Raw genomic sequence first — 12217 nt, 5'->3', positions numbered from 1 at the left:
AGAAAAAAACAAAAATATATTCTCTGGTTACAAATATTAAATGGGTATGGATTCCGAACTATGGGTCTGTAGTTCAGATTGGTTAATACAATGTCTCCGTTGCTAAAACAAAATTAAATTAATTTTATAATGGAAATCTCCAGGAGTCCAAAGAAATTCTGTGCACTTCTGTCTACCCCCTATTTTGTGTGTGTGTCTGTGTGTGTGTGTCTGTGTGTGTGTCTGTGTGTGTCTCTCTGTGTGTGTGTCTGTGTGTGTGTCTGTGTGTGTGTTGTGTGTGCACTTTGCTGTTAAAGGAGCACATTTGCTTTGATTGTGGAGCTCTCCCCAGACATTAAAAGCCACTGTTTCTAGTTTTTATGCTTAGCAAATGCTCAAAATGCTCCCTCTTTCTGGGGGAACTAAATACTGTGCCACCTTTGAGAGTCAAGCCCTTTGAGCCCATCAACTATTGTTGGAAACCTTCTGATTCTATTTTTGTAGAATCTTTGTCCCCTGTTTTCTGAAAGGCTCAGAACCCTTAGATGAACATTCTTCTAGTGGCAATTTTAACATAGCTGAATGCTTTTATTTGTGCTGCAGGTAGCACACACGGTAAAATACATCATTAAATCAATGCTGTTCCCATACAGAAGCTCTTTTCCAGGAGCTGTTTGCCGGCTGCCCTGCTGTGGGATCCGAGGGTGGGATACTTTTGATTTTAGGCATAAAAAAGGGGGTGGGGGAGCCAGGCTTTTAGTGATGGAGCCTTTCAGGGCCCTGGGGCCACTCTTAGACATCTCGAGCCAGAGACCACAGTGTGCGGCATCGCTGTTCACACAGAGCCCCCACCGAGGTTAAAAACCACATATAAGACAAACTAATTTACTAAAATGTGGACCAAGTGCGGAATAAGCCAAAGGGAAAACTTGTGCGTAAGCTGCTTATCTGCTGTTCTTGGGAAGGTGAGGGGACTCTGGAAACGCTTTGCGGGCTTTCAGGACATTTTGGCCTCTCTCTGCATCGTGCTCTGGAGCTATTTCTTCCATTTTTTCATGCCGTCTCGGTAACACAACCTCTTTACATAGTTTATCTCAGGAAATGACAATTGGCTGTCGAATCCCATACAAATTGATTGGATCTGACAGCTTAAAGGAATAAATCTTCTGCAGGGAAGAAAGTTTTTACTTATACTCTTGTATTTTCAATCTTTTTTTTCTTTTTACCCCTTTCTTGCTTAATTTTATTATTTCAATTAGATCATTTAAAAATCAACACATCACATACCAACCTCCCCTAAGAGCAATCATAAGATTTGATGATTTTTCTGATACACGGGCTAGGGTTTCAAATTTGCATTATTTTATCTACTGAATTAACTATGAGTTCTAAACCAAACTAATGCCGCCATGTGTTTTTAAACATCTCTAATCTAAACCATCTGGAGAGGCACGGTTTTGCAAAGGCATCCCTTTCAGGACACTCTGTGGATTTTGTCACTGCTTGAGGTTTTGGCAAACCATCAACATTACTATAATTCTCTTTCATGAAATATAGCTTTTGACTAGGATTTTAGAGTCTTGGGTGTGTGTGTGCATTTATATGAGTGTGGGTACTTGTGTATAATTTTTGCTCATGTCCCTTTCTCTTTTCAGAAGACCATATTTATAAAAAATTTATTTTAAAGAAGTAAAGGTTTGTGTTGCATATAAAAATAAATTTAATTTTAACTACTGAACATAATGCAATTAAAAAGCACTGTGAAATAACACACGTTATTGTATGTAGGGGCTGTAAATACTTTTTAAACAAATCAAAAGAAATCAGCTTTAGAGAGCCACCACAAGAGAAAGTGTATTTTTTTAAATGATTACGGCAACAATGATTTATAGCACGTAAGATACATACTCAGTACATTTATGAGGATACAAATAAATATGGACTAAATCTTTCACTTAAGCAATGTCTCATTTAATTCTTTTTCTACCAAATAAACATACCATTTAAAAAATTACAATCAAATCTAAGCATGATAAAAGCAAAGTGTATACTACTTGTTATAACAAAAGTTAAAAACTTCCCCAGGAGTAAGGATGATAATTCTACTTGCAAAAATTCTATCTGCTAATAATTTTCAAGCTTTTTTTATTAAGAATTTCAAAAATCAATCACAAAAATGGAAAGAATAGATTTTTGCTGAAAGCCACTGTCTGAGGTGAATTAAAATAATAATATGACTATTGGGGAATATTAATATCCCTGTATTTATTAATAACACGGTATGTTCAAACAACCCTTTTCATTCAACAGTATTACACACACACACACACACACACACACACACACACACACACAAAAGTTTTGGTCAAGTTTGTAGAGAGGAATAAAAAGGTTTATTTATTTTTTTTAGAAGTAGATGGCCTGAAGTCCAGAAGTGGGTCTGTGCTTAGCATATAATGGTGCCAAAGCAATGCAGAGGCAGCCCCTCAGAGGTGGTGGCAGCCTAGAACACTCTGGGTGGGTGCTAACGGCCTGGGCACACCACAGCCCACCCCTTGCTATTCCCTGTTTCCTTCCCTGACATGGAATCCTCTATGCTCACATCTCTGAGGATAGGGTTGCCCTTCTAAAACTTCCCACTTAGGCCACCAGTATATTTAAAAACCTGCTTCTGCCCATAGTAAAATGTTGTAGGATAAAGGAAAAGTGCAATCTGATAGTGCAGAGAATGGAAGCCCCACTTAAGAGGGCCTGGGACCCATGTCTTTAGGAAGGGCTGCTCCTAGCAAAGATGCTAATCTGGTCTTAGATGAAAGTAGAACATCTGTCAGCCCCATCTTCCTTTCTCTTGCTCCAGGGTCCACAGAGTGAGTTCAGCATGGCGAATGGCCAGCAAGTCTATATAGGCTTCATTCAGTGCAGTCTTATTAGCTATGTAGAAACCAGAAGGCTCCTATATGAGGCCTCTGCCCAAGGCAATTGGTGAATATTTAAGCCTTGGAAGCAAATGCATATGTACCTAGCACAGGGTGGAAGCAGAGTAGCAGGGATGATACATATGCCATGCTCACTAGTACACCATCACCAAGGACTAAGATGTTGAGATCATGTTGTCCTTGTTGGTTAAATGCTCTCCTCCAGGTCCTCCCAGGGCTCCCCTGCTGCCTGGGCACCCTGGGCCCTCCCCTCTTTTACACTCTGCAACTAAAGGTATAATTCCTGACACATTGGGGGCCTTCATCCATGCTATTGGGTCAGGGCTATATAGATTGTTACATCTTTTGAATTTCATTTTGGCATCTATATGTATAAAAGCCTAAGCAATTGATGACCGGTTGACCGAACGCCTGGTTGCTATGATGCACACTGACCACCAGGAAACAGATGCTCAATGCAGGAGTTGCCACCTGGTGGTCAGTGCACTCCCACAGCCCGCCAACCTCCCATGGTCCCTCCCCCTGGCTGGCCCCAGTCGGCTTGATTGGGATTGGGCGCGATGGTCCTGATCGGCCCTGATTGCCAGGCTGAGGGATCCCATCCATGCACGAATTCATGCACTAGGCCTCTAGTATTAAATAAGTGTAACTGACATTCATTGGTTACTTACTCTGTTCCTGACACTAAAAGCTTTGCCCTAGCCAGTTTGGTTCAGTGGATAGAGTGTCAACCTGTGGACCCAGGTTTGATTCTGGTCAAGGGCATGTACCTTGGTTGCAGGCTCCTCCCTAGCCTGAGCCCTGGTCAGGGCTCATGCAAGAGGCAATCAATCTATGTGACACATCGATGTTTCTCTCTGTCTTTCCCTCTCTCTCCCACTCTCCCTAAAAATCAATGGAAAAATATCATCGGGCGAGGATTAACAAAATAAATAAATAAAAGCTTCATATGTATTTATTTATTTTACTCTCACGTATGACTAGACCAAGGTCACAGAGCTCCCAAGTGGTGGGACCCAAATTATAATCCCATGCTGTATGACCATATTGCTCACCTATAACCCCAATGTGCTTAACCGCCACCCAGCACACAGTAAATTTATCACCATCATTTAGTTATGAATGAAATGTTTAAATGATTGGGATGAGAAAACTTAGGAATTGCTTCAGGTTCCCTGTTCACTTGACATTTGTATATGAAAAGCATATGTAGGGACTTGACTAATGTGAGAAGGGCTGGCCAGGTGATAGGAATTAGGGCCTGGTGGGGACTGGGAAAAACTGAGGAGTTCTTGTGGAGAGAATTCTGTTCTCAGCTCCAGACAATTGCTATTCTGAGGACCTGGCCATGGTGGGTACCCCATAAATATCTGTTGAATGAATGAGTGAATGAATGAATCTAATTTAGGTGAAACTTCTTTAGGAATATATTCAAGCAAGAAAAAATGTATGTCGTGGTTTAAGCTTCCTCCTAAGGGACTTCCATGCAATAATAGTGAAACAATCAAATGTAAAGAGAATACTTCATCTTCTCAAAGCGTGTTCACGTATTATATGCACTGAGTTATGTTCCACTAAAATGTGTATGCTGAGGCCCTAACTCCCAATACAAGGTATTCGGAGATTGGGTTCTCATGATGGTATTAGACACCAGAAAAGCTTGCTGTCTACTTCTGCCACTTGAGAAAATGGCTAGAAGGCAGTTGTCTCCAAGACAGGAAAATGGCTGGCACCTTGAACTTGGACTTAACCAGTTTCCAGAACTGTGATTTAAGCCACCCAGCCTATGATATTTTGTTACAGCAGTCTGAGCAGACTAACACACCGATATTATCTCTTCTATTCTCACAATAATCCTAAGAAGCAACTAGAACTCCATCACCATTCAGCACAGGCCCCTGAGAACACCCGTTTGCCTTAGAGCATGATGTGTGGCGGGTGGTAGGGTGGTGAGGACCAGGGGAGTGACAGGCCAGAAAACTTCTCATATTGCCATCTGGCTCTCACTGCTCAGCACAATAATTTCTGTGGCAATTCCCTGGTAAAGTACAACCAGAGAAAGCCCAGTTCAGGTAGTTTTAGCACAGGGCATGGGAAGGGAAGGGCATTTAGGGAACTGAATAAAACTTCAACGTTGGGGTCCTACATCTCCAATATATGTGCACATTAATAGGGCAGAAAAATGCTTAGTCGTGGATAGTTTTTGCAATACTATTAAGCTTTTTGCAATATAACATGACAAGATAAAGAAAACAATTTGAAAACAATTTGTTCGAAGGTATATTCTCATAGCATCCCTCTAAACTGACGTACTCAGTCACTTGTAAAGTACAGGGTCTACTATTTTGCTATCTTCTGATAAGGAATCATTTATGATACAGTCTTTTGGCTCTAATCCTGCTGATAATTATAATTTTCCTAGATAAATGCCAATGATCAATTCTGCTTCTTCTTTTGTTGCTTTTTGGAGAAAATTCCAGAAAGAGGGCAGATAAAGAATGAAAGCTGGCAAGGCCGTTTCTCTGCTTCCAGCTTCCTGGGCCAAACACAGAAAAAGAAGTTCCTGCTGTTTGATTTAATAAGAATCAGTGTCTCGCTCATGCCTCAGTCGTTGGACCAGTCAGGCTCAATTGGCATAAAAGAAGTGTTTCCGAATGTCTGCATTTCATTTCAGCACAGACGCTTAAGCTCCCGCATGCCTTTTCCTAACGGCACAAATAGCACTGCTGAGCCTTGCTCCTCTCCCTGCATCCATATAATTTGCATCTTTTATGTCCGAGCTTAATTTTACCTTTAGGTCGTCTGCATTCTTTAATTTTCCTTAATTGTATACTTGGAGATGTGTATCACAATCTACATGACAATGGTTGAGGTTTCCCCTTCTGGGTTTCTCACTTCTGCGGTAGATACATTTGAAAACCATTTGGGTCTTACTTATATTAGTCAGAATGTTCTTGTCCATGGACTTTGTTTCCAGTTACTGAGCACCTAATTGTGTCTTTCCTTTTGTCATTCCGGGGACACATGGTGAATATGTAGCCCTAGTTATCAAAGAATGTTCTAGTCCAGGGGTCCTCAAACTACGGCCCGCGGGCCATATGCAAATACAAATATTGTATTTGGTCCCATTTTGTGTTTTTACTTCAAAATAAGATATGTACAGTGTGCATAGGAATTTGTTCATAGTTTTTTTTTAAACTATAGTCCCGCCCTCCAACGGTCTGAGGGACAGTGAACTGGCCCCCTGTTTAAAAAGTTTGAGGACCCCTGTTCTAGTCATTCATCCCTTTCTCTTCTTTGACTTCTACTGAGTAACCACTCCTTACCACATCCAAGAAAAAAGGTTAGAAAATTCCTATTCTGTTTTTTTTTTGTGTGTGTGTGTGTGTGTTTTTTTTTTTATCAGCCAGGCCATAAGAAAATTATCCACCCTTTAATTAAAATAATAATAATAAAAATCCTTAAGTTACAGTCTAACACTGTTCTGGTCATAATATACATTGGAAAATGCATTTAAATTCATTTATATCATTGTTTCTGTAGCTGTTTTGTTGATTTGGATTATGGAGCACAATCTGGGCTGGGGGAAGGACAAAACTGATGGGAGGAAAATCAAGTTTATTGAAATAAACTTCACGATTCCCTCAGGGACAGGAGCAACAAAAGTCACAACTCCCCGAGGTTACTTGGCAGTGTGGCCAGTGAGGAGTGGAGCTGCAAGGCCTGACTTTCTGTCCCTTCTCCTGATCACCGTCACTTCCCTCCCGCGTCACTGTCACTCCTCATGGGGGTGGGGGGTGGGGAGTGGAGGGCTCTCTTCAAGGTCAGCGGGAACCTCACGAAGAACCAAACTCTGGGTGGCTAAAGCTGTGAGGAGGTGCAGCCTCCTCTCTAACCTTTACAAACTCTTGATGAGACGTGGAGCCACACATAGGGAGAAGGTCAACTGAGGACTGTAAACACTGGCACCAATGAGCTAGTTAATATCACCCCACTTCACATTCTGCTTTCTCTTCTCCGGAAATAGGGAGGGTTTCAGGTCATGTTCAGTTTCAGGTCCATGTCAGATAATCCTTAAAAAGGGAATGCTAAGAACAAAGAAACCAGACCAGGAAAAAATAAAAGTAAAAATAAAAACCTCTGACCAAGCCAAGCCTCTAAATATAACTTTTCCACTTACCTCAATGCAGATAATTCTAAGATAGATATTTCTGATTCTATTCATTCTGTTTAAAAGAGAAAGACCACACCAGGGTGAGCAAGGCAGGGTGGTCAGGATGCATAATCTAATGACAGTGTGTGCAAGCCACTACAGAAGGCGGCAGGAGAACTGCCAGAGCGTGCGGTGAGGCCCGTGGCTGATTTCTACGCAGAGTCCACAGATATTTTCCAAGTGTGGACAGCTCTCACTGAAGTGAAAATAGAAAATGCAGGACCAGAGCCCACACTAAATATTCAGTTTAGTAAAAGACACGAAAACTGCCCGTGGAAGTGGAAGGTATTTGGCTTTGCTATTCTAAACAAAGAAATGAGCCATCGTACTGTAATCTTTTCATCATTAGGCAAAAAGCCTGTCAGTCTCTGCTAAAGAATATTGAACTAATGTCTGTTTCTTATGCATTTGCTTTCTAGTCCTCAAGTGATACTTTTTTGAGCCAAAAGATTTGTTTGCAATTATATAGTTGTTGTTTTTTGTTGTTGTTGTTAATCCTCACCCAAGGATATTTTTCTATTGATTTTTAGAGATAGTAGAAGGGAGGGGGAGAGACACGAAGAGAGAAACATCAGTGTGAGAGAGAAACATTGATTGGTTGCAGGGATCGAGACTGCAACCAAGATATGTGCTCTTGATTGGGAATCAAACCCAAGATCCTTCAGTCCACGGGCAGATGCTATATTCATTGAGCAACACCGGCCAATTATACACTTTTGAAAAATATGAAGAATGTACAGAGATCAAGAAATGGACAGCTAATGTGATTATTCAAAAATGATAAAAGTAGCCCTAGCCAGTCTGGCTCAGTGAATAGAGCATCGGCCTATGGACTGAAGGTCCCGGGTTCGATTCTGGTCAAGGGCATGTACCTCAGTTGCAGGCTCCTCCTTGGCCCAGGCCCTGGTCGGGACTCATGCAGGAGGCAACCAATGGATGTGTTTCTCTCACATTGATATTTCTCTCTTTCTGTCTTTCCCCCTCTTCCATTCTCTCTAAAAATCCATGGAAAAATATCCTCAGGTGAGGGTTTTTAAAAAAATGATAAAAGTGCAATCACCACCAGGCACCTGTTGCTTCTCTCTGTTCATAGTCCTCTTCCCTACCAAGCAAACGTCTACATGAAATTATTGCCACATCACAGGACAATGTGGAAGCACAAGCCACCTGATTTCAGTGAGACAGTGTCGAAAGGAGCCCAGGTGCTGTATGTAAGCTTTACGAGAGATCAGAAAGGATACAGAAGAAAACTGATAGGTCAGTGAGTGGGGGGTTAGGTTTTTCTCATAAGTATTCTAACTCTGTGGGCTCTCCAAGTTTCCCTTCAGGTTTGGGAGAAGTTGTTACCATTCATCAGTTAAAAAGAAATGCATCTGGTAACTGAGAAGTGCTTGGCAATCAAGGTCTCCAATTTGCTGATTTTATTTCTAGACTGGCAGCTTTAATTTTTTAAGATATATATATATATATTCATTAAAATTGTTTTCTTTTAAAAAGCCCCCACTGCTGGCAGCCCCACTGGCTGGCTCACCGTCATGTCCCTCCCCAGCCCAATCACAGCAGAAAGGGGTCCTGAGTGGCCAAGTGCCGCTTTGAGCCTTTCCTACCCAGGACTCTTGAAGGACAGGAAGGAGAGTGCCCTGAGGTCCCAGGTATGTGTAAGTTCTGCTGCCTGACTATTCTAGGCCCAGGGTGTAGTTGATGCTATGCACCAGGCCAGTGATGCCAGGTTGCTGGGCTACCAAGGACCGAGCCAATCCAGAGTTGCTGGTACATGACGTGAGGCCTCTCCCAGTGGCTGCTGATCAACCTCTTGAGGTCTACCTTCTCTTTGCAGTAGCCACCTTTCGGACCATGTCTAGCCATCATCTTATAAGTGGCAGGCTGCCAGAGATACTTTGAATGAACTGCACATCATGGCCCATGCTTTGCTATCATGGCCCATGCTGCCCCATCGGTGAGTGCAGGCCTGGTTCTACGGCTCACTAGCTGGGAGCCCTTACAGTGCAAAGTCTCTCAATGGGGGAAGAAGAATAATCTTTTCTGCTGTACTGGTTGTAAGAATCAATGAGATCACAAAGGGAGAAGTGCTAGCAAAATGTAAAATACAGACAAATGTAGTTATACTCATTTAGTAATCAGAGATCAGTGCATGGTTACCAACCTGCCCTTTTATTCCCCTTATTATTTTTTTCCTTCCATCTAACTTCCATCCATTAATTTATCTATAACTTTCCTGACTGCTTAAGTTATACCTTGTTTGGTCTCCCATCAGCTCAGGCATACTTGTACTTTGTTTTCCTCTGATAACCATTGATATTTACTGGCATATTATTGCACTTTGTTTTCTTCTGATAACCACTGATATTTTTATCTTAACTTCATAGGTATCAATGATAGCAAGGTGTGTCACTATTTCAAAAGAAAAGGTACTCGCCAACTCTCCAGTGCCCATTGTCCCTATGTCATGTTGAATGTGGTCTTGGAAAAACAGCTCTGGGTCTTCTGACCATCCACCCCCAGAGCAGATACCAGCAATGAATGAGCTATAGGAAATGTAAGAGTGTGTGAGTGTGTGTGTGTGTGTGTGTGTGTGTGTGTGTGTGTGTGGAGGGGCAAGGGGGACAAGGTGGAAAGGAAGAGAGGAGTTGGTTAGGAAATTTCTCAAATAGGATTCAGTAGGAGATCATCATCAGAGTAATAAAGGCAAGAATTGCCACTCTAGTTTGGGTCAAAGAGCAGAAGGGAATTGTGGGGCAAGAACTCCCTCTTAAATAAAGAAGCCAACCACTTTTGTCACCTTGTCATCCCCTTTCTTCTCTTCTCTACATGCCATTGGTTTCCAACTATAACTGCATATTCAAACCACCAGGGGTCCCTAGAAGGGCTTCTGAATTACTTAGGTTGTATACACTTCCTCCCTTAGAGGGACCAAAACTTTTTCCCTTTTCACTTTCCCAAAGCTGGGGATACATTCTGCTCCCTGCAGTTAGATCAGTTTAAGAGAATTTAATCACAGAAGCAAGGTACTATAGTGGTATTCAGCAATTTAGGTTTTCATAAGATTTTCTAAATGTATTTTTCATGAGTAATAAGGGTCGTTCATGTCTGAGTAGCACAATCATGATTTTCAGTATTTTTAAACATGTGTTAGATTGAGTAGCTTTTATTTGGTACCTAGACTCTCAGAGTCCTCATGGTCTCTTGCACATGTCACTTGATCAACTCAAAGTTTAAAAGTATTAGAATTCTCACGTTTCTTCTATTAAGAATACTAAGTAGAGTTGAGAGCCCCATCTGCTTCTGGTCACCAGATGAAATGAACATAGTAGTAGGAATTTGGGGGACAAAGAGATATTTTAGTCAGCATATTTTGTTAGGATATTCAGAGTACTTCTGACTTTGTTTTTTTGTTGTTGTTTTTGAAATCAAGAGTGTATTTTCTTCTAAAATACATACATTTGATCATTTAATGGAAAAACTAAAAATAAAATTAAATGCATGTTAGTGAGAGCTTTAGTAAATAATTCCAAAGCTACCACAAGAGGACAAAGAAGATGCTCTTTTCAATCAATATTGGTCTTACAATTGTGCAATAAGACAGGTAATTTTAAAATTCCAGTTAATTCCAAAGACCTTTGAAAATAGTTCTTAACTCAGCATTATCATGCTCCTACTGGCCTGTTTACTATGCAATGTTGTGAATGTTAACCATATTATCAAACTGTTTTTGTCACAGGCTACCGATAGTCAGTTAATATAAATTTTGATAACCAGCATGTACATCGACTAAAACAATATATTATTACTTCTTTTTTTAATATTCAAGATATGCTTTATATAATATCAAAAGAATTTAAATGGCACTGATTTTTAAAAAATGTGCTTCTGCTTACCCCATAAGTCTTTTAGTATTTTCCTGGTAATTCAACAAGCTTCTTAAAATTGAGCAAAATTAAGATTTTGTGCTTCTATGTTTACCAAAAGAGCATATCACACTGACAAATTTGATAATCTTATAAAAAAAAAAACAAAGAAAGGAAAAACTGTTCTTATTTCAAAGGTTCAAGGGGGAAAAAAGGCTATTTACTATGCAGACCTAGAATTCTTGTTGTTTTAAGATAGCAAATTAGAAAAACATGGCCTGGGTCAGAGGCTACTCAATCAGGTTGGGCTGGGCCTTTCATTCCAGCAGCTCCCATTCTCCAAATCATATCTGATAATATTCTAAAGTCTAAACATATTTCAGTTCAAAAAGATACTCAGCACTTAGATAGAAATTGGCACTAAACTTCCAAACATCAACAGGTTTACCCGCCCTTTCAATTAATGAATTTGTATTTAGATTAAACTGTCACTCAGTACGTCTGAATTGTAATATTTGAGGAACTGAAACTTTGAGCTGGAACGTTTGTTTTGCATTTTCCTGTGCATAATCACAGGATATGAGCATTAATAAAGGGGTTGGTGCATGGGCCACTACTGAGGCCTATTATTTAAGCAGAGTCATGGCAACGGAGCCAAGCTTGGTGTTCACAAGTGTAGCGTAATTTCAGCCTGTATTATGTTGAATGGATGAGAAGACAAATGTATCAGCAGACATAAGGAATAAACTACCCAAAACTATTTGAAATGATCTCTGCACTTGCAAACTGGAAACAGCATCTATATTTCTCAACAAGTCAGGAAAGATTCATGATGGGTATTCCCTTAAACCGGCTACAAAAATATTATTATCTTGCAAGTAAGATGGCGCCCCTCAACTTAAAATTGGCAAAATCCCATTGAACTGCATTTCGGAGAGAGAAGGGAGCTTGAAATGGTAGTGCTCTGCGGATGTCCACGTGGGTGGGCAAGCATATGCTGCTGCTGAGCAGAGGAAGTGGTACACCAGGATTTCTTCATAAGTGTGAGGTCTTTATAAACTCATCTCTATGGGGGCGGTTTTAAATAGAAAGAAAATGACACACAGTCCCCAACCAGGCTTCCTAACTGTTTGGAGAGGGTTGCCACTTTCCCCAAACATTAGGTTACTGTGGGGAAATTTTCCAAAACTGTCAACAATTCCATTTTTAAACTCAGTTCTTCC

General features: G+C 40.7%; 1 protein-coding gene across 9 annotated transcripts in view; it reads right to left on the bottom strand.

Moving 5' to 3' along the window:
* DYNC1I1 (dynein cytoplasmic 1 intermediate chain 1) overlaps positions 1 to 12217 on the bottom strand; it is a 276554-nt gene that overhangs the window by 93098 nt on the left and 171239 nt on the right. The gene's annotated exons all lie outside the window — the stretch shown is intronic.

The sequence above is a fragment of the Myotis nattereri genome, assembly GCF_964212035.1.
Source record: "Myotis nattereri genome assembly, chromosome: 11".
NCBI lineage: Eukaryota > Metazoa > Chordata > Mammalia > Chiroptera > Vespertilionidae > Myotis > Myotis nattereri.
The sequence above is the reverse complement of the archived record's forward strand: the minus strand, read 5'-3'. Positions and strand labels throughout refer to the sequence as shown.